The 23,482-nt window shown below is 34.7% G+C and overlaps 1 long non-coding RNA gene across 1 annotated transcript; it reads left to right on the top strand.

Moving 5' to 3' along the window:
* Positions 1-1,463: 1,463 nt before the first annotated feature.
* On the top strand, positions 1,464-16,848 carry LOC137629426 (uncharacterized). Its single transcript, XR_011041503.1, has 4 exons — positions 1,464-1,553; positions 10,222-10,319; positions 14,913-15,017; positions 15,400-16,848. It is a non-coding gene; the product is annotated as an uncharacterized lncRNA (long non-coding RNA).
* The last annotated feature ends 6,634 nt before the right edge of the window (positions 16,849-23,482 follow it).

Below are 23,482 nucleotides of genomic sequence, written 5' to 3'. Positions count from 1 at the left end.
CAGACAGACAGACAGACAGACCGACCGACCATTCGTACTAATAGAATATTATGTTAGTGGCATGTACCTAAACTGTGAATACCGAAAACTACCCAACACAGCTGTGAAGCGTAGGGGCTAATCCTATGGTAGGATTATGTTTAATTCGATATAATCAAGGCTCTACACTTCAGAGTGTAGAATGTACGTAGTGCGAAGTACTAGGAGTGCCCTCTCCATCACAAAGCTCAATATTACACACTATTTTCGAAGTTTTATTCCAACTCTGATCAGATTGTGGAATGATCTTCCCAATCAGCCAGTTGAATCAGTGGAACTTCAAAAGTTCAAACTTGCAGCGAATGTTCTTATGTTGAACAGGCTGATATAAATCTCTTTTCATAGTTTATATATGACAAATTTATTTTAACGTTGTTACTGATCATAAAATGTTTTATATTCCTTATTCGTTATTTTTCATATAGTTTATTTATTTCCTTGTTTCCTTGTCTTCGCTGAACTATTTGTCCTTGGTGGAGTCCTTGGGTATATAGCATCCTGCTTTTCCAAATTAGGTTGTAGCTTGGCTAATAATAATAATAACAATAGTAATAAAATAATAATAATAATAATAATAATAATAATGATAATTCCTCTAACTAAAAACACTGAGATTGGATATTTTCAGTAATTGTTTCGTTTATATAGAGATTATTAACTGTATCAATTTTTAAGAGAATTTACCAAGTTTTTTTCATTCGGGTTTTAGAAACTAATTTGAAAAATTACACCCAGTCCTGCTTGCGTTATATGCAAAATAATATTGTTATTCTCTACAATTGTCATTTTGTTTGGAGTTCCTTCAGTGATATTAAGAGCAACTCCTAAATACCGCAATGATTATCGGAGTTTCTGTTTTAATTGCTTGATAAGAAAAGGATTTTGGCATTCTAAATGGAAATGATAGAATTACCTCTATAGAAGAAGCTCTCTCTCTCTCTCTCTCTCTCTCTCTCTCTCTCTCTCTCTCTCTCTCTCTCTCTCTCTCTCTCTCTCTCTCTCTGAAATATCCTAAATGTGGAACTAATTATCGGAGTTTCTGTTTTAATTGCTTGATAAAAAAGGATTTTGGCATTCTTAATGGAAATGATAGAATTACCTCTATAAAAGAAGCCTCTCTCTCTCTCTCTCTCTCTCTCTCTCTCTCTCTCTCTCTCTCTCTCTCTCTCTCTCTCTCTCTCTCTCTGTGCATAGATTTTATTCCCATCACATTGTTATCAGTTCATTTTTACAATTAATAAACGACTAAATGAAATAAGACATAACTGTATTAACCTATAACAGTAATTACTGGTGGAAATATACTCCAGGTAGTTTATTTTCCCTAAGCCAATCAGGAGTCTCGGTCCCCATCGTTGTTAGAACAGAGTGACTCGGACGCTTGTGATTGGTTGAAAACCAGTGGAATGACGTCATCTGAAAAGAGAAAAACTGAAATTGTGAATCTGTACCGTAAGTCTCAGTTTAGTCTTTGGTGAGAAGTGCTTCGCATCGGAACATCTTGTGAAAGGAAGGTAAGTTGCGGTTGGGCAGCAATTGGTGGTTAAAAAGTTGCTAGCTGAACATTTTTTTCTTTATCTATAGGCAAGAAACTGGATACCAAAGTGGTTTTCCAACATGCAGAGAAAGGAGTTTTCCTTTAGTTTGTGGCATCTGTTTACTTTTTTTAATAGGTGATTATTTTAAGAGGTAAGAGGACAAAAAAAAAAAAAAAAAAAAAACCGAGTATTCCAACATGTAGAAAAGGTTTTCTTCTCGTTTGTGGTACCTCTACATTTTTTTAATTTATTTATTTATTTTTTTTTATAGGTGATTATTTTTCGAGGTAAGGAAAAAAACCAGTTTATTCTAACATGCAGAGAAAGTTTTCCTTTAGTTTGTGGTACCTCTACTTTTTTTTTTTTTTTTTTTTTTTTGGCTATTTTTCGAGGTAATGGGACAAAAACGGTGTATTACAACATGTTTTTCCTTTAGTTTGTGGTACCTGTATAATTTTTTTTTTCAAAGGCGAATATTTTTCAAGGTAAAGTGGACGAAAAACAGGTGTAATCACAATTAAATTAACATAGCGTTCCTAGGATTTTTTATACGAACTTTGAAGTCTCTTCAAGGCAAAACCTTGTGGCTAATTAGCTTGACGAGATATCCTTTTTTAATTTTGTGAGTTTTTTTTTTTTTTCGGTTCTTTATTGACCGCGCAGACCTTTTGAGAGTTTAGTTTTCGAAATTTATATTTAGTTATTTTCAGTTTTGGAACGTTTATCAAATTCTTATTAGAGGCGTACAATGGAACAGTTGCTCAAAATTAGTTTTAACCCATCATATAAAAATATTTTCTACAAATAAGGGTTCAAGACTGATGATATAAATGTACTGTTGGTTATTGTAATATTCAGATTAAATTTTTTTATCCTTCATATAAAGAAAATACTGAAAGTAGTTTGAGGAATGTAGAGGTTAATGTCCCAAGATATAATGAAGCTAGTCGCTGTTGGAATTTTACACGTTGTTAGCCTAATTACTAGTTATATCTAGGTTTAATTCGTAGTACAGCTTAATCTTTGTTGGGAATTTTCTACCCCCGGATGATAAAACTGTCAAACTTGCTGGCCTGTTTTATATATTTTAGTATTTAATAACCTGGCATATTTTGTAATCATTAAGGAGCGTTAATCAGAATGGCCAAATATGCTGTCACTATGTATATCTAATTCCTTATTTTATGCCCACTTTAGTCTAACTATTTTTGAAATCATGGAAAGTATACAGGTAGTAAGTGTTGGTAAAATTTGGTAAAATTCTCTTTGCTTCTCTGGTTTATCAATATAGTATCAGAATGGTTGAGTACTCCAGCAATAATGAAAAGTACGGTTGTTAGCTTAATATATGCGTAGGGAACATTTCGTCAATTTTGATTTGTAAAAACACATGCAATGCTGTAACAGATAATAACCTTGGTATTCAGTGTAATGCTAGATACTTCCTGTTAGGCAATTAGTGCACGCAATTCCTTTTTGCATTCCATACATAACTTCTCTAAGAGAAACTAGAGATAAAAGGTTGAAGGTTAGGTGTCTAGTTGAATTTAAGAAGAAACTAAAGACATTACGGTAAATTTTTAGTTTCAGCCAAATTTGGAAAAATGCAATAAAAATATATTTGTTGCATCAGAAATAGTGTGGTTTCAATGAATTTAACGTTTATTTTGACTGCAAACCAACCGATTTAGAGATTTACTATGTATACCCTAGTTCATCCCACCAATTATGAGGGACACCCTTTGGGAACCGGGGTTTTGGGTGGGGGAAGGGGGGGGGGGGAGGGTGTTGGGGCATTGAATGATATTTGCAATAAATGAATAATTAATGTTCCAGCACCCCTCCCCCATACCCCTAACTAGGCCTACCGGGGGAGGGGGGTAGGGCCCCCCAGCGACCCCCCCTTAAAGCCAAAGTAATTTTCAGGGCACCACAGAACCTAACAAACCCACCTAACCTAACCTAGGGGCCCTGCGACCCCCCCTTATGGCCACAGTAATTTTCAAGGCACCACAGAACCTAACAAACCCACCTAACCTAACCTAGGGGCCCTGTACCACTACCGGGGGGGGGCTTCGCCCCCCCTGCGACCCCCCCCCTTAAGGCCACAGTAATTTTCAGGGCACCACAGAACCTAACAAACCCACCTAACCTAACCTAGGGGCCCTGTACCCCTACCGGGGGGGGGGGGGGCTTCCCCTGCGACCCCCCCTTTAACCAGGGGTAAATTTGAATATATATATTTTGTTAAATCACTTCTTACCTTAAACGGAAGATGACGATGAAGATGTGGAAGGTTGTGGTTGACCCTCTTCTGAATCATCAAGTACTGGAATACGTTCAGCCTCTGATTAAAAGGCGAATCACATTTACCACACTGGACACTTAAAGGTAATACGGAATGCTCCCTTAGAAAACGATTCACTACTTCAGGAGTTCCATTATAATTCCCATGAAATCGGCCGATCACATCAAAATAGGAATAACGACATATTTCACACAACCGTACCGGAGGATCCATGACAGTTAAGTGACGTGTGATGAAAATATAGAAACCGGAACTTTTGAAAACCGAAAACAAACAACAATCACGGGTTTCTCCCATAATGAAATAGGGAAAAAAACAAAATACTATCGTTTACAATGTTATATTGCACGAAAAACAGATCCTTGAAACAAGACTGAGAGACCAATGAATCGTCCAATAATAACCCTTGAAAAGAACCCAGTAGTATTTAGATTGGAGGAGCGACATTAGTGGGAGGAGCAAATGCGCATTCAAGCAATTATTGTCACATTACGCAATGGGGTGGAGCCAAGTAAGATGAAAACAGACATACAAACGAACAAGAGCTAGGTCCCGTGGCAGCGTAAAGGTATACAGAACACTTGGAAATAAAATGCAGACCTACAATAACTGAATAATTATCTCTGTAAGTAGACATCAGCGTCAATAATGTATTGAGAGAGTTTTTTGTTATCACGTGCTTTACTAGGAAAATATATTAATATAATACATTTCCCAATTTGGTTGAATCTAAAACTTTACCGACATTACTTTTCACAAGATCATATGATTTGGAAGATGCTACAATCAAAGAATTGTATAAGTTATAATGAAAATGTTACGTTAGGTGATTAATATGGACCCGCCCGAGAAGTAGTTCACTCGACTTCAGTGGAGGGTTGGATTTAAACCCAAAACAAGTAAAAGAGTAGTTCGTTCTATCAGAATAGATGCTCACCAGAACGTCAGCCGAGCAAGCCCAAGTACCACCTGTAGTGCCCTACCACAGTAGTGGCCTCCCTAGTAAACCGCTTGAACTCGCGGCCCAATGAGGTGGACCAATCTGTAGCTAGTACAGTAATAGAACAATTGGTTAAAAAAAGTTGTGCTTTAAGGTAATATCCTTGGCGAAATAAGGTGTGGAAAATTTATAAATTTGATTAAGAGTATATACAGTTTAATCTCAATATCGCATGCTCTCATTAGCTATATCTTTTATAGCGTAGCGGTAAAGTTTTGGATTCAACCAAATTGGGAAATGTATTATATTAATATATTTTCCTAGTAAAGCACGTGATAACAAAACACTTCTTCTCAATACATTATTGTCGCTAATGCATACTTACAGAGAAAAAAAATATTTCAGGAATTGAAGGTCTTGACTTTTTCTAAGTTTAGTGTATATCTTTCCATGGGCACACAAGGTAGCTCTTGTTCGTTTGTATGTCTGTTTTCATCTTTCTTGGCTCCGCCCCATTGCGTAATGTGACAATATTTACTTGAATGCGCATTTGCTCCTCCCACTAATGTCGCTCCTCCAATCAAAATACTACTGGGTTCTTTTCAAGGGTTATTATTGGAAGATTCATTGGTCTCTCAGTCTTGTTTCAAGGATCTGTTTTTCGTGCAATATAACATTGTAAACGATACTATTTTGTTTTTTTCCCTATTTCATTAGGGGAGAAACCCGTGATTGTCGTTTGTTTTCGGTTTTCAAAAGTTCCGGTTTCTATATTTTCATCACACGTCATTTTACTGTCATGGATCCTCCGGTACGGTTGTGTGAAATATGTCGTTATTCCTATTTTGATGTGATCGGCCGATTTCATGGGAATTATAATGGAACTCCTGAAGTAGTGAATCGTTTTCTAAGGGAGCATTCCGTATTACCTTTAAGTGTCCAGTGTGGTAAATGTGATTCGCCTTTTAATCAGAGGCTGAACGTATTCCAGTACTTGATGATTCAGAAGAGGGTCAACCACAACCTTCCACATCTTCATAGTCATCTTCCGTTTAAGGTAAGAAGTGATTTAACAAAATATATATATTCAAATTTACCCCTGGTTAAAGGGGGGGTCGCAGGGGAAGCCCCCCCCCGGTAGGGGTACAGGGCCCCTAGGTTAGGTTAGGTGGGTTTGTTAGGTTCTGTGGTGCCCTGAAAATTACTGTGGCCTTAAGGGGGGGTAGCAGGGGGGGGGCGAAGCCCCCCCCCGGTAGTGGTACAGGGCCCCTAGGTTAGGTTAGGTGGGTTTGTTAGGTTCTGTGGTGCCTTGAAAATTACTGTGGCCATAAGGGGGGGTCGCAGGGGGGCGAAGTCCCCCCCCCCCCCCCGGTAGGGATACAGGGCCCCTAGGTTAGGTTAGGTGGGTTTGTTAGGTTCTGTGGTGCCCTGAAAATTACTGTGGCCTTAAGGGGGGGTCGTAGGGGGGGCTTCCCGGTAGGGGTACAGGACCCCTAGGTTAGGTTAGGTGGGTTTGTTAGGTTCTGTGGTGCCTTGAAAATTACTTTGGCCATAAGGGGGGGTCGCAGGGGGGGGCGAAGCCCCCCTCGGTAGGGGTACAGGGCCCCTAGGTTAGGTTAGGTGGGTTTGTTAGGTTCTGTGGTGCCCTGAAAATTACTGTGGCTTTAAGGGGGGGTCGCTGGGGGGCCCTACCCCCCTCCCCCGGTAGGCCTAGTTAGGGGTATGGGGGAGGGGTGCTGGAACATTAATTATTCATTTATTGCAAATATCATTCAATGCCCCAACACCCTCCCCCCCCCCCTTCCCCCACCCAAAACCCCGGTTCCCAAAGGGTGTCCCCCATAATTGGTGGGATGAACTAGGGTATACATAGTAAATCTCTAAATCGGTTGGTTTGCAGTCAAAATAAACGTTAAATTCATTGAAACCACACTATTTCTGATGCAACAAATATATTTTTATTGCATTTTTCCAAATTTGGCTGAAACTAAAAATTTACCTTAGGCTCAGGAACAAGTTAACTAGTGCACGTGATCAATGACAAGTTTTCTCCTTTTAAATATGCATAAGTAACTTTGAATTGAAAATAATAATGGGGATGTTTAATGCAATACATTCTTTGGTAACTTTATTAATACACTTAACTCTTATTAGTCAAGCTGCCTTTGTTGGAAAAGTTATATGCTAAAAAGCCCTATCGAACAGGTTAAGTAGCCCAGTGAGTTAAGGATATAAAGGAATAAATATACATGGTGATGAATGAAAATTTTTAGATTAGTAACAACGTTAAAATAGTTATGAAATACAAAAAAAAATTACGTCAACCTGTTCAACAGAGTTTAAAATGCTTCTGAAGTTCTGCCGATTCAACTGCCTAAATTGGAAGATCCTATCACAATGTAGTCACGGCTGGAATAAAACTAATAAAATACCATGCATTATCTAATGGTGAAGGCCAAGGATATTAATTCATAAATTACTTTGCTTTAAGGAGTGCTCTTTCTATGTTAATCTGTAGGGGAACCGAATGCTATAGGTCTTTTCGTAATTCATACTATCGTATACATTCCAAGGCATTTAGCATTATATGCTGCATGTAACTTTTATTGCCATAGCTACATTATCAAAGCACTGTTTAGACCTACGAAGGACAGTTTTATTTGAATTTCTTAAATGCAGTAAGATAGTGAGTGCATTAATTAGCCTTGGAATATGTAGATTACAACATTTGTAGGTAACTTATTAGTATGAATGGCGTTAGTACGCATTTTGCATATTTGTAAAGGAATCTTTGAGTATTTCAATTGTTGTAAAAAGCAGGTTTTCTATATCCTGATAATTCTGTAATTTAAAGATTTTGTGCATTTAGTGCTCGAACGTTTCGTCTAAGTGAAATATTAATTGTCGTAAGGGAAATTGTAGTGATATTGGTGTTGTGAATTTAGCTAAAGTATGTCTGTTATACATTAAAGCTTTCTAATCTTTAGAGCAAATGAACAAATGATTATCACAAGTAAGGTATTATAGGAGGTATATTAATGAAAACCATTCAAAATTAATCAAAATTTAAGGGTTCGTATAGAGATATGTCTTAGTTAAACTACTCAATAAATGGAGATTTTCATCCATCGTATTTCTAGGGAAAGTCGGGGATGAAGTATCACCGTGATGTCCTTTTGTTGATATGGAGATTATTCAATCTTGATGAGGCCGCATATTAAACAAATAGAACTGTCAATTATCATCATAGCTCCAATAACTAAACCACACGTAACTACCGTTTCAGTAGACAGGGAGAGAAGGCGGAGCTATTTTATAATGTTCGTTCGTATCCGTATAATCCGTTCCTAGTGAAGTTTTTCTCTGGGTGCAGGGAAAGTCTATTATTGATAAATTATAAATTTCCACACTGGGTGTAATACACTTAAAGCAAAATCTATTACTGGTAAGCGTTAGTTACAGCATTGCCCTAAAACTTGCTTGCACTCTAAAGTAGTTTCAAAGTTTTGTTGGCTGTGCGACTTACAGCAACTCTTTGCATTAAAGGTTTTGATAGCTTAATTTATATTACATATGCAATTCAATGCAAGTAGAACTTTTGTATAAATCAACAACTTATACAGTTAGCATTCATCTATGCTTATTGACTCAAAGGGTCTTAGATTTTGCCCATCCTTAGCCATGTAGGCCTATATCTTCCAACTCTAGTGCCCTGTGGAGCCCAATTGAAAGTTTGGTACGGGTAAAGTTTCCTTTGCTTTTCGTGCGTATTGAAATTAGAATGGAAAAATATAACGGCAACACTGAAGTGATTAGTTGTTAGCTCAGTGTAGTGTATGCGTAGGAATATTTAATTTAAATTTGTAAGAAAGCTTAGGAATACAGTTAAGAACAGTATTTGGTGTAATATGTTTATTAAATATGCAGGCAATAATACCGTAATTAATACTTTCTGGCGTAGGTAATTTCTCTGGGATAAACTTTTAATTAACTTTATTTGGAAAAAAGGCCTTAGTGTACTTGAGGTAAATCCCTTTAATGTGAAATAAGAAGGCGTAATGATGCAAGTAAGGATATTTGAAGTTGTTACTGTTATTGAAATATATTTTCCTTTTTTCCTTAACTCACTGGGCTATTTTTCGTTGGAGGAACCCCTGGGCTTTAGCATCTTGCTTCTCCAATTAGAATTGTAGCTTAGCAAGCAATAATTTTTTTGCCTTAGTCAACCAAACGTGGAAGTTTCTAACCATCTAATTAGCTAATTGATAGTTTAAAGGCTCATTAATATATTTTAATGAAAAAAATCCTCCATTATGAAAACTTTAATTTGAAACAGCCAAGAAGTGTCTGTATAACAAAGGAATTAATGTGAATTGCTTGTCTTAACTAATTGCGGCTAGCTGAAAATTATGAAAGGATGTCAAGTTTTTTAATTGTAATTACAAACTGATAGTTATCATAATTTTGTCATAATTTTTGGGGAGCCATACTTCTCATACCCACACTTCTCACAACCTAGAGAATGGTTATCATAACTATTAGACGAATTACTATCACCATTACTTACTAAGCTACAAGCCTAGATACAAAAGCAGGATGCTAGAAGCCCAAGGGCACCAACAGGGTAATTAGCTCTGTGAGGAAAGAAAAAAGGAAAAATTTATTTCAACAGCAACACCACCCAAACAATTCATATATAAACTAGAAAAGAATTTAACAAAACAAGAGGAAGAGTAAGTGTCCCCGAGTGTACCCTCAAGACAGGTCCTGAAGCCTGATTGTTAACGAACAAAAGTTTATATGCCTTTTATATTAGTCTGTTGATTGGAAATTCTCCTTAAAAATATACAGTTCTCAGCTGTATTAATGTCAAAAACCGGCGATAGTTATTTTTAGTTTTACAAGTCGGTGACCGTAATACCAGTCAGTCAATGTATGTTTAAAACTTAATTCCTGGCAACATTTACTCCAGGTTTTTTAGTTTTACTGCAAATCTTGAAGTATAGTCTTTGAAATAAGGTTATATGCTGGCATTAAAATGTCTAAATTTCCAGAATTAAATGTGAGAATTACTTTGATTTTGGATTTGATTTATATGTTGAATACTGCTCAATTTGTTGGCTTAGTAAGTAAATTGCCTATCCTAATTGATTTGATGTAATGAAATAACATTTAGATGACGTTGATATAAGGAAAGTTTTTTTTTTTATAGTGAAGCTCCAGTTAACGATAGTCTACTTTGAGCAGACTGTACATATATCAGTAGGAATGTAATTAGGGATGTTCAAATGATAATGCTGAATAGTTTTCGTTTCCTGTTACATTTATCATTGTACCGACTATTTATAAAACTTTATTTAATTTAGTATTTAGCTGATTGAACTTTACTTTTACAGATACTGGCTTGATTTGGAACTCGCAGACGAGGTTCTCTGAATCATTCAAGATCAAACACTTGACTCCTTTCTACTGTAGTTGCAGAGACTCATTCAAGGTAAGAATAACTGGATGGTTCACTGTCTAGTGTAAACAGAGTATTATCGAAGATGAGAACAAGACCAGTAGATGATATCCTAGTTCAACTATACTATAAACCTGTGCAATTAACATGATTCAATGGAGCTGTGCTTTAGATATATAGGGGATCGGCGTGGAAGAGGCTGGTGGTTAGGGCTTGTTATAAAGGTGGTGATTGTGAGGTTACGTGAAAATTTGATTTGGTGGATTTAAAACTATCTAGGATATACGTTGGGTACTAAATGCAAATTATTGGGGTCTGTCATAAGAGTGGAAAGTTCGTGCTGTAAATTATTGGTTACTTTGTCAAGAAAATTTTGAAAATTTCCATCCGTATCTTAAACTATTTCTTTTCACAGGATTAAAAAAAATATATAATGAAACTAGTAGCTGTATGAATCTTACGTTTTTAGCTTTAATTACTGGTTTTATCATAATCTAGATTTAATTCGTAATACAGCTTAATCTTTGTTGGGAATTTTCTACCGCCGGCCGAAAAACTCTCGATGGCTTGTTTTATATATTTATATATTTAATAACCTGGCATATTTTGTGTAATATTCATTATGGAGCGGTAATCAGAAGGGCCAAATATGCTGTCACTAAGTATATCTAATAACTCATTTTATGCCCAATTCAATTTAACTACTCTTTATGAAAGATATAAAGTATACAGGTAGTAAGTGTTAGTAAAACTCCCTTGGCTTCTCTCGTTTATCAATACAGTATTAGAATGGTAAAGTATTCTAGAAATAAGAGTACGGTTGTTAGCTTAATGTATACGTAGGGAAAGTTTCAAATTTTGATTATTAAAAATACATGTAATGCTGTAGCAGTTAATACCCTTGGCATTTATTGTAATGAGATACCTCCTGTTAAGCAATTAGTGCACTCTATTCCTTCTAGCATTCCATACATAACATCTCTAGGAGAAACTAGTGATAAAAGGTTGAAGGTTAAATGTCTAGTTGGTTCTATCAGAATAGGTGCTCACCAGAACGTCAGCCGAAAAAGCCCAACCACTACCTTAGGGGCCTACCACGGCAGTGGCCTCCCTAGTAAACGGCTTAAACTCGCGGCCCAGGGAGAGGGATCGATCTGTAGCTAGTTCAGTAATAGAACAATTGGTTAAAACGAGTTGAGCTTTTAAGGTAATATCCTTAGTGAAATAAGAGGTGGAAAATGTATTTTTGATGAAGAGTATGTAGTTTAATCTCAATATCGCATGCTCTCATTAACTTTAATAGCGTTAGCTTCGGGAACAAGTCAACGAGTGCACTTGATCAATGAGTATTTTTCAATTTTAAATATGCATAGGCAACTTTGAATTGAAAACAGTATTGGGGATATTTATTAATTAACTTTAACTATAATAGTCAAGCTACCTTGGTTTGGAAAGCACAAAACTTTAACCCTAAGGACTCCCGCAGGGAAAAGTAGCCCAGTGAGTCAAGGATGCAAAGGAATAGCAAATATTTAGTTTTAAAAAAAATCAGGTGAATAAAACTATTTGATTAATAACAAGGTTAGAATTGCTAGTTAAATATAAGTGACATTTACGTCAATCTGTTAGAGAAGTTTGTTTCAAATGCCTGAATAGGAAGATACTGTCACAATCTGGTCATAGCTGGAATGAAACTAAAAGAAAAGTGTAGTATTGTCTTACGGTGAAGGCCAAGGGTATTAATTTATAAATTACTTTGCTTTAAGCAGTGCTTTTTTCTAAGCTGTACTGCAGGGGAACCGTACTCTACAGGATCTTTCATAATACATTATATCGTATACATTTAAAGGAATTCAGCATTACCAGCAGCATATAACTTTTTGCCAAATCTACATCATCAAAGCATTGCCTTCAGACCTACGAAGGATAGTTTTATTTGAATGTCTTAATGTAGTAAGCTAGCGAGTGCACTAATTAGCCTTGGAATATGTAAAATAAAACATTAGTAGGTAAATTATTAAAATGAATGGCGTTGGTACGCATTTTCTATAATGTTAAATGAATCTTGAGCATTTCAATTGTAAAAAGCAGGTTTTCTATATCCTGATAATTCTGTAATTTAAAGATTTTGTGCATTTAGTGCTCGAACGCTCTTCTTACGTGAAAGTCATAATGAAAATTGCAGCGATTTTGGTATTTTGAATTGATCTAAAAAGTGTCAGCCTGTTGTAAATTAAAGCTTTCTAATTGTTAGAGAAAATTAACAAAAGGTTATCACGAAGTTTATATAGATGTATTGATGAGAACCATCCTTTATCAATCTGAAACTTTAAAGGTTCGTGTAGGGATCTTTGTATCCCTTCTAAGGTATAGTCAATGCTAAGAGATTTACTTCCATCGTAATTTTAGGGAAAGACGGGGACGAAGTTAAATATTACCGCATTGTTCCTTTATGGAGATTATTCAATCTGAGGCCGCATATTTAAGCAATAGAACTGTAAATTGTAATTTTTGCTCTAATAACTGAACCCCGTAACTAATGTAGTTTCGACATTGTCTGGTGTACAGCAAATTTCTATTGCATTAAAAGTTCAGATAGCTTAATTTTATTTTCATATGCAATTCAATGTAAGTAGAACTTAATATAAATTGACAACTTATACAGGTAGTATTCATCCTCTCCTACGCCTGTTGAGGCTAAGGGGCTCTTGTTAGATTTACAGTAGTATACCTTGACCTTTTAATTAGATACTAATCCATTCATCTACTTCGTGGTTCAGTCCTCAGCCATATAGGTCTGGGTCTTCCAACTCTTATAGCACCCCGTAGAGCCCAATTGAAAGTTTATTGCAGGTGAAATACCCTAGGCTTTCTTGTGCAATGAAATTAGAGTATAAAAATATAACTAACAATAGTTTTCAGTTGTTAGCGCAATGAAGTGTAGGATCAATAGTTTTCAGTTATCTCAATGTAGTGTGTAGGATCATTTAAGTAATCTAAAATGGTAAGAAAGCGGAGGCTTACTGGAGCGCAGTTAATAACCTTAGTATTTGGTGTAATAATGTTTACAAAATAGTGCAGACAATAATAGTGCACTTTATACTTACTGGCATTCATATGTAATTTCTCAACGAGAAACTATTGATTATTATATTTGAAAAAAGTTAGTGTACTTTAGGTAATTTCATTTTGTGAAATGATTAAAAAGGCATAATGATTTAAGCAAGAATAAACTTGAGTTTAAGGTAGAAATTTCTTCCAACGATAATGTTTTTTTTTTTTTTTGTAGTCAACGCACGGAAGTTTCTAATAACCCAATTTCCTAATCTATAGTTTACTTAAGGCCCAAGCTAACATTTCAATAAAATCCTTCATCCTCGCTATGAAAGACTTTTATTTGAAACAGCCAAGAGGTCCGTAGAACAAAGAAATTAACGTGATTTGCTTGTGTTAACTATATCGTGGTTGGCTGAAAACTATGAAAGGATTTTGTCAAGTTCTTTATTTGTAATTACATTCAGTCATATTTTGGGGGGATCCATACACTTCCCATGTACCCACACTTCTCACAACAGAGAATGGCTATCATAGTTTTTAGACGGATTATTTTTACTTTACAAACTACAAATGAAAGTATTTGGTCAATTTCTTTAATTGTAATTACAAACTGATTGTTCGTCGTATTTTGGGGGGATCCACACACCTCCCATGTACCCACACTTCTCACAACATAGAGAATGGCTATCATAGAGCTTTTAGATGGATTATTACTACTTTCTAAACTACAACCTTAGTTGGAAAAGCAGGATGCTATAAGCCCAAGGGCTCCAACAGGAAAAATAACCCAGTGAGGATACGAAACAAGAAAAAATATATTTCAACAAACTCCTAAACAATTCATTTATAAACTATAACACTTAACAAAACTTTTAACAAAACAAGAGGAAGAGAAACTAGTGCCCGAGTGTACAAAGACAGGTCCTGAACCCTGATTGTTAACGAACAAAAATGTGTGCATTTTATACTGTTAGTCTTTTGATTGGAAATTCTCCGTAAAAATCCGGTTCTCAGCCTTATTAATATCAGATATCGGAGACAGTTTTTTACTTTTACAGGTTGGTGACCGTAATACCACTCCTAGTCAATATATCAGTTTTTAAAACATTAAATTCCTGTCAAAATTTATTCCAGGTCTTTTTAGTTTTACTGCAAATTTTTAACTATAGTTTTTGAAATAAGGTAATATGCTGGCATTAAAATGTCTAGATTTCCAGATTTAAATGAGAATTACTTAGATTTTTAGGTTTAATACTAATCAATTTGTTGGCTTACTGAATAAAATTATCCTAATTGCCTTGAAGTAATGAAATATAGAATTTAAATAACGTTGATATATGGAAATTATTTTTTTCTTAATACAGTGAAGCTCCAGTTAACGATCCTCTACTCTGAGTAGACTGTACTTAGATCAGTAGGAATGTAATTAGATCAGTAGGAATGTAATTAGCGATGTTTCAAATGATAATGCTGAATTGTTTTCGTTGTCTGTTACTTTTATCAATGTATCTACTATTTATGAAACTTTATTGAATATAGCATTTAGCTGATTGAACTTTACTTTTACAGATACTGGCTTGATTTGGAACTTGCAGACGAGGTGCTATCTAAATTATTTAAGATCAAACGCTTGACTCCTTTCTACTGTAGTTGCAGACTTAGACTTCATTCAAGGTAAGAATAACTGGATGGTTCACTATCTAGTGTAAATGAGTATTATCGAAGATGAGAAAAAGAGTAGATGATATCCATAGTTTTAACTATACTATAAACCTGTTGCAATTAACATTATTCAATGGAGCTGTGCTTTAGATATATAGGTGATCGGCGTGGAAGAGGCTGGTTGTTAGGACTTGTTATAAAGGTGGTGATTGTGAGGTTACGTGAAAATTTGACTTGGTGGATTTAAAACACACTGGGATTTTTGTTGGGTACTTCATGCAAATTATTCTTGTTTGTCATAAGTGGAAAGTTCGTGCTGTAAATTTTTGGTTGCATTTTCTAGACATTAAAAAAAATATCCATCCTTATCTTAAACCATCTCTTCTTTTCACAGGATAAAAGAACCCTTGGCTGAAGGAAACAATCCTTTAAAGCTCTGCTCTCAACGCTCCGACAAATTCATCAAACTACTCGGCTACAGCAACTCAAGTGCTCTACATACATTTTACTGCAGTTATAATACTTACGTTGAAACCACCTCGACAACTGCTGTGAACAAGCAAAGTTCCTAAGGATGATTTTTTCTTTTTTCTTAAAATTTGCCATGTCTTTTATGTACTTCCCTTGAAGTTGGCAGTCTAGGTCCTTAAAAATAGTTGTCAATGCGTTTAACGAATTCTCTATTTTGAGACTTAATTTAGTTTTAGAGCCTTACCTGGTGAAACATTTCTTGTTCTTGGTCAAATTTACTTAATCTGGTTCAAACTCTTTTCATATAAGGAATTTAATTTCCATTCCGAACATCTACTTTTAACCAGTCTATAAATTCAATTCTTTAAGCCTTAGTAATGTATTTCATATGGTTAAAATTTTCACATTTTTATGGCATAATAATTATCTTCAACTACTTAGATTTCAGTGAATAGCCTATCTAGTAACCATAATTATATTTTCCTATAAGCTCTGATAGTCTTAAGTCTTAATACTTTATTATAAGCTATTAGTTTAAGACCATCTGAATTATTCCCACGAAGTTTAAACCATCCTTAAAGCGATTCAAAATAGTTTTAAATTTAACGTTCTCTCAAGGACCCAGATTTATATAAAAGTTGTAATTAGTAATAGACAGGAATTTTTCTTCTAAGATATTTAACCAGAAAGGCTATGAAATTTAAGATGTTAATTTATTAGTCATAATGCATTTGATCACTTTTAAGGTATTTATAATTGTCCTGTCAAGTAAGGAAACTAAAACCAAACGTCTGGGGACTTAAATATCTAAAAATATCCTGATCATTGAAATTATTTTCCCTAAAACTTTTTATGAACTTGAAAAGCCAGAGGTTAGTTTCCTCAAGTCCAGGGCTTTCAAACTCATGGCTCGAGTAACTTAAGATCTTAAAACTAGTTACTGCAAATTTTATAGGAGGAAACCAATCAAAATGTATATTTTGATAATCCAGGTTGACCAATAGAACTTCTTAAGTCTTGCCAGAAAGTAATTGCCAAATATTTGATGTCTTGAGACCAGTTAACTGCATAATTGTCCAAAGAAAGGATTTGACTGACATTTCTGTTCTAGACTGTTTAAATTATTATTTGTGAATTTATGTAACTACTATAAACAAGTCATCAAAACGTGTGACTGTGGGTTTATTGGCTTTTTCACGCTCTAATTTCTCATTTTTTTGCATGGTTTAAAATTTCTTGGAACTATAACCTCAAACCATTTTCTTAATTATTCATGTGCTTTCGAAATTATTCATTTATAGTTTTAGTTAGTTTATTTTTCATTTTGATATTGGCTTTAAATATCTGGTGTTGCTTTATAACTTCTATTCAACTTTTATCGGCATCAATGACCTTCGATATCAGGATGCCAGAGAACTAAAAATCATTCATTCATTCATTCGTTCGTTTCGTTCGTTAAGTTTAAGTTGACCTAACCAATGTCTTTTGTGTTCGTTATGTTGGAGTTTGTTTTAATGTTGAATTACGTTGAATTATATCCAAATTTTGGGAAGAATTAACTAGTTTTAATAACTTAGTCTGTCCCTGTACTGTAGAATAAGCGTTGGTGCCATGAATATCATTGAATGACTTGTCATTAGGTAATTGGAAAGTTCCGTAAAGAATATTTGGCTTTTTTTCAAAATATTCTAAAGTTATTATTTTAAGATATTTATTTTGAAGAGTTTTTGTATGAAAAGGCACAAGCCAGTGGCTAAGAAAACATTTCATATCACAGCCATTTAAAAGCCTGTATACCTAATGGTATTTAATTTAGATTGGTCGAGTTACCAATATTACCGGGTATGAAATTGTATATTAAATATCTCTCTCTCTCTCTCTCTCTCTCTCTCTCTCTCTCTCTCTCTCTCTCTCTCTCTCTCTCTCTCTCTCTCTCTCGATAATGTACCATGTATTTTGTTTTTTCATGAAGTTCCCATTATGTTGGAGAAAAAATAATTTTAATTGTCAATAAAGCTAAGACTGCATCATTGTCCATTATTTTCAGAATATCTTAAATTATTTTCAATGCAAATTTGTTTTCAAGAAAAATTCATGGTTGAACATACTACAGTCACACGAAAGATCCTTGTTTAAAGTAGTTGAAAATTTGTTCCAATCATTTGAGTTCACTGTGTTGGGGAAGCCTTGGAATGACGAAACTGCTTTGGAGACGATAATTTATAGAAAAGACAATTATCTTGTGCAATGTTTTTATTTTTAGTATGGCTCGATCTGCTTCACAAAAATATACCTCAGACAAATTACGTGATGGCTAAAGGAATGTCAGGAAGATGAAATTCAGCTTAGAAATCTGGGATTGAATTAGGGAAGACTTTATTTTTAACATGTTAAAGTTAGGACTGATTTATCAGTTAATGGTACTGTAGTTATGTAAAGTTATATGAAAGATTGTAGAATACCATTATTAGATTATAGATTTCGAGGCATAATTGTGAAATTAATGCGCCAAGAAAGGGTAGGTTAAGGAATAATTAGATCAGTTTTAAAGTAATTTGTGGAACATGTTAAAGATTTAAAGTAACTATCAAACTAATAACCCATTAAAGGATAAAAATCTGAAGGAGTTATAAGATAGTGGAGTTTTATGGTTTTCGTGAAGTCTAGTAAAGAATAAGTACAGAAATTTCATAGTGAAATGACAGGTTTCAGGAATATCCTACTGAAAGATAGTTGTTTTAATGGGGTGATTGGGATTAGAAAATATATTTACCTGAAAGCTTATGGAAATAGTTACAGAATTCTAATTCAGGGTTGCCTCCATGATGAATTTGTTCTTTAATTTAATATTGCTTGATGTAAGAAAGCTTTCAGTGAAATTACTATAGTTTATAGATTCATGACAGGAAGGCGGTCTAGAAAAGGCTTGGTAGTCTGTTTTTTGGTATTTTGAGTTTTGTAGATAAATTATTTGTGATCGAATATCTTTATTCTAATTTGAGGGTATCATAAGGGATATCTTAGACTTGAAACTACTGCAGTAGGTGTACAAGATTCACCCTCGTTAATTATTTTTCAAGCTGTATGAAGGAAAAGATTGATTTTTTTAGTGCACTACGCGGGAGATGGCGTTGGCTTAATTTCTCCCTGGTTTAAATTGTCACTGCTAGAAGACTTAGGTAATTTAGACAAATATTGTTTGAAACGAGTGATTATCCTATTATTACAGTAAGGACTTGGCGATAGAAGTTAGCAATAGAAGAGCTTAGGTTCCAAAAGGGGAAAATTATTGCTTGAAACTTTTCTTTGCGATGGTAATCAGATCATGCAATCATTGCTTGAAATAAACTTAATGAAAATATTTTTATTTGCATTTTGTCGTCATTCTAAGGTGGCTCTTAACTTTAAAGGGTGTTTAAGATTTTGGAGAGTTATGCATAACTGAGACTTAAGAAAAAAAAAACTTGGAAAATAAGTTTAAAGCTTATTGATAAGTTTCAACTTTGAATGCTTAGCTCGTTAGTATCAGTTTCTTGAATGATAAATTACAAAGCAATTTAGTAATAAAGAAATTAACGTAACTAATACCCTTTAAAGGAATGACACTATTTTTGTCTAGATAGGCTTGCTTTTAAATTATTTTTTTTTCATATACGTTCACTAACATCATACTCCAAAACATACTTTGTCGTAATTAAGGCTTCAAGTTTTGGTAGTTGCTATAAATCAACATTTTTACTTAGGAGTATAATCACTAAAGAGCGAACACTTAATATCTCGATTACTAATTATTTTGAGTTATAAAGAGTTAGAGGATGTAAAAGAGGAAGGGTCTAGTTCGGGACGTAAAAGAGAATGGGTTAATTTCTGATATAAAAGAGAGAGGATAAAGTTCGGGATATAACACAATAGGTTAAGCTCTGGATATAAAAGTGAATGGTTTACAAAAGAATGGGTTAAGTTCGTGATATAAAAGAGAATGGGTTAAGTTCGGGATGTAAAAGAATGGGCCAAGTTCGAGATATAAAAGTGGGTTAAGTTCGTGATATAAAAGAGAATGGGTTAAGTTCGTGATATAAAAGAGAATGGGTTAAGTTCGTGATATAAAAGAGAATGGGTTAAGTTCGGGATATAAAAGAGAATGGGTTAAGTTCTGGATATAAAATAGAATGGGTTAAGTTCGGGATATAAAAGAGAATGGACTAAGTTCGGGATATAAAAGAATGAGTTAAGTTCGGGATATAAAAAAGAATGAGTTAAGTCCGGGATATAAGAGAAAGGGTTGTTAAGTTTGGGTTATAAGAGAAAGGGTTAAGTTTGGGATATAAGAGAAAGGGTTGTTAAGTTTGGGGCATAAGAGAAAGGGTAAGTTCGCGATATAACAGAACGGGTTGTTAAATTCGGGGTATAAAAGAAAATGGGTGAAGTTTGGGGTATAAAAGAGAAAGGGTTGTTGAAGTTTGGGTATAAAAGTCGGTCAAGAAGTTCGGGGTATAAAAGAGAATGGGTCAAGAAGTTCAGGTTATAAAAGAGAATGGGTTAAGAAGTTCGGGAAATAGGAGAGAATGGTTTAGGAAGTTGGGGATATAAAAGGGAATAGGTTAAGTTCGGGATATAAGAGAATGGGTCAAGTTCGGGATGGCCAGTTTGACTTTTGAGGGAGGAGAATTCAATTTGAATTATTTTTTATTTCAAGAGCATCTTTTCAGGGAAAAGTAATCGAGTCGGTTAAGTGTTCGTTATATGGCAATTTTACGCTACTGTATAGTAAAGTTCATATAAAAATTGAATATTTAATTTTTTTTTTCTTTTTAAATAGCAATTTTGTCTGCTTATTCATTGCTAGTTTCTTCTGTGTATACATTACTACTGTATATTCTATGTATATATTGCTACTGTAGCTTCTATTTATGCATTACTAGTGTCTTTATACAATTGTATTGTATCTTCTGTTTATAAATTGCTACTATATTTTGTAATTTCAATCTGAAAAATAGAGCTGTTAAAACAATGAAAAGGGCAGAAAAGAGTGGTCATGTATTTTGCTTAAGTCTAATAATATAAAAGAATACGGTATAGAAGACATCTTAAGGCATTCATGGCTAAGCCATGGATGATTTTTTTTTTTCTCTATTGTATTTCTTACTTGGTTGTAAGTCTTTCACAAAATACATGACTAGTCTCTTTTCTGCGTTTTTTCTTGTTATAACAGCTCTATTTTCAGATCAAAGTTACAAAATATAGTAGCAATTACAGAAGATATACTAATGATAAATAGATGCAGTAGTAATGAATAAATAGAAGATACTTTAAAAATAAGTAGCAAAGCAGTGAAACATGTAAGGCACTTAGTAAAATTTTATTACTTGTAAAATGGATTGGTTGTAATAATTTCTATGAAACTAAAGTTGTGAATAAAAGAATAGAATAATATACCAAGTTTATTTTTCATTACATCCTTATCAAAAGAAAAATCTACAACTAAAATAAAAAAAAATAATACAAATTTCAATAGCATAGAGTATTCTCCTTAACTTAACGTTCATATGACTGAGTGTTCTCCCCAGTCGGCCCCCCTCACCCCTCAGGTACCAGTAAATGCCTGAATTCTCTCTCCTCTGGAAGACCAGAGTGCTCATGAAGAACACCTCGCTTTTAACTATCATAAACCACTAGTGTTCATCCTAAGACTTGTTTATTTCCCTTCCCATGTACAGAGCTCGTTCACTCTTTCACTCTTGACATTATGTATTATCATAATACGTTAGACTGGACTGAACATGAGTTACCAGTGCACAGTTATAAAATAAATTAATTCCTGACAACTTTAGTCTTGTTGTGATATATTAGCCTCTAATTCAGTTATCTTTGAATATGCCTCAAGCTTGATTTTATTTAAACTCTGTGTTTTTAAAGTCTAGTCGACTAAGAGTCTACTATTTAGTAACAATTTAAAAAATGTAGATTAACAATGAAGAAAAACAACTAAATTTCGATCAACTCTTTTATTGTAGAAGATAGGTTGTCATACATAGGACAGAGTTTCATTCAATACACTCAAATAGCAATATTCAAGTAGAAATATGAATACACTATAAAGTCAATGACAGACTATATCAAAACCTTTTAAACCCATTTTCTAACAACGAACCCAACAAACTACAGAAAACCATAGAAAACGGACCTTTCAGACCTCATAGCATGGGATACTGAATGAATTCGTTTTCTTTAACATTTCTGAACATTAAGATGAGTTTGAAGTTAAACATTTGAGATTAAAAGCGCCATGATTGTGTAAATTATTAAAGTTTTCAATAAAATAAAAGAGAAGGAAATGGAAAGCCCACCAAGGCCCACCCCTTCCCACCTGGCAACAAAATACTTAATTGTTTTTCTTTTGAACGAACAAAGTCGCCAGGCCCTTGAATGCTTTCCATTTCCTTCTCTTTTGAAGTATTTTATTGAAAAAAATACATAAAATAATACAATGATTGTGAATTATATATACCAAGAATAGTACGATGTTTTTTCAAGGTAATGTTATAGTATTCTAATAACTGAATTAGATTTCAACGAAAACAGCAAGTCATTAATTATTAAAGTGAAAATTTAACAGAGCAAGATAAAATTTTTACACTAATTGATATACCTTAAAGAAATTACGAAGCAAGGGGATTTCTTTTAAGATCTAAATTTTCGTTTAGAAACGACTTTAAGACTAAAAATTATGGGTGGTAGAGGAGTCGTTATCAATCTTATTGTGCAATTTCACCACGATCGATTACTCCAGAAAACTTTTGCCCTCTCAAAAGCAGACAGGAACCACAACTGCCCAAAGGAATCTCTCATCCGTCCCATTTTATGTGCATGATTGAGTCGGGTAAAGGAGAAGACACGTGCAAACCACTGCCCTGACTATCCTTACTACTCCTCCTAGCAGATAGCCAGATCGGACCGAAGTACACATTAACCTTGCACGTGGACCACAAAAATCAATTTAGTTCCATGTGTAATAAATTCTCAAATAACAACCCTCCGCCCCCCGCCCTTTGGAGCCAAGTGGAGAGAATCTAATTTAAAAATCCTTTTCGGAGGCTACTTTAAAATCTTGAAAGTTAAACATTATTTAAACTAACATTACGTACAAAACAAAGCTGTTGCTTACCCTTAAGTATTCCCCTAGTGCTCTATTGCCTAGTACTTATTCCTAACAGACTAGCACACCAACTTACCAAAGAGTAGTCCTACTTGATAAAAATTATCTACACCACCTGTGAAGAATTTTCTTCACTCTTCTTCTTTTAATCGTATTTTTAGCTCTCTTCTACTAATACTATAGCTACCCCTTAAGCATTCTCTCCTACATCTAGTTTTCTTTAACGAAACATAGGGAAGACTAATCTAAACTTGTTGACAGTGGCGCACGCCATGCTCGTGACGTCACAGCGTAGATACGCACAACAGATGGCCTTAGTGGTAACCCCGGCGTATGTTGGTTCTTTCCTTAAACTAATGGGTCGAGATTAAATTCCTAAACTGCACATTTTATATAAATTCCAATACTGCTGAATTAATGCATCTTATATTTCTCAATACCAATTAAGGTTTGTTAATTTTAAGATGTATGCCCATCGTACCAGTCCATTGCTAATTAATCATTTAAAATATTATTTTTAGCAAGCCAGAATAGGTAGGATTGTTGTATATATAAACTCCCTTAGAGCAGCAAGATTTCTCTAAGTATTTAGTACAAAATCCTGCCTCCTCTGCACTCCCTGCAACAATATATTGCCCTGTCCTTAAGTCCCGATATGGCACCCCCAATGGATTACCATGCGCATCAAGCTCTTCACCTGTCTGGAAAGGTGAAGCCAGGTGATCTCTTCGACCGTAGTGTCGGCGCCATTCTACGAGAAGCTGCCCTAGCCTGCTGACCTGCCTGGTCATTGAACCCAAGTACTTCTGGCTCACCCCCCCCCCCCCCCGCACTCTCTCTCCCAAAACTC

The sequence above is a fragment of the Palaemon carinicauda genome, chromosome 37, assembly GCF_036898095.1.
Source record: "Palaemon carinicauda isolate YSFRI2023 chromosome 37, ASM3689809v2, whole genome shotgun sequence".
In the NCBI taxonomy this organism is placed as follows: domain Eukaryota; kingdom Metazoa; phylum Arthropoda; class Malacostraca; order Decapoda; family Palaemonidae; genus Palaemon; species Palaemon carinicauda.
Note: the sequence above shows the minus strand (reverse complement) of the source record. Positions and strands in the feature narration are given on the sequence as shown.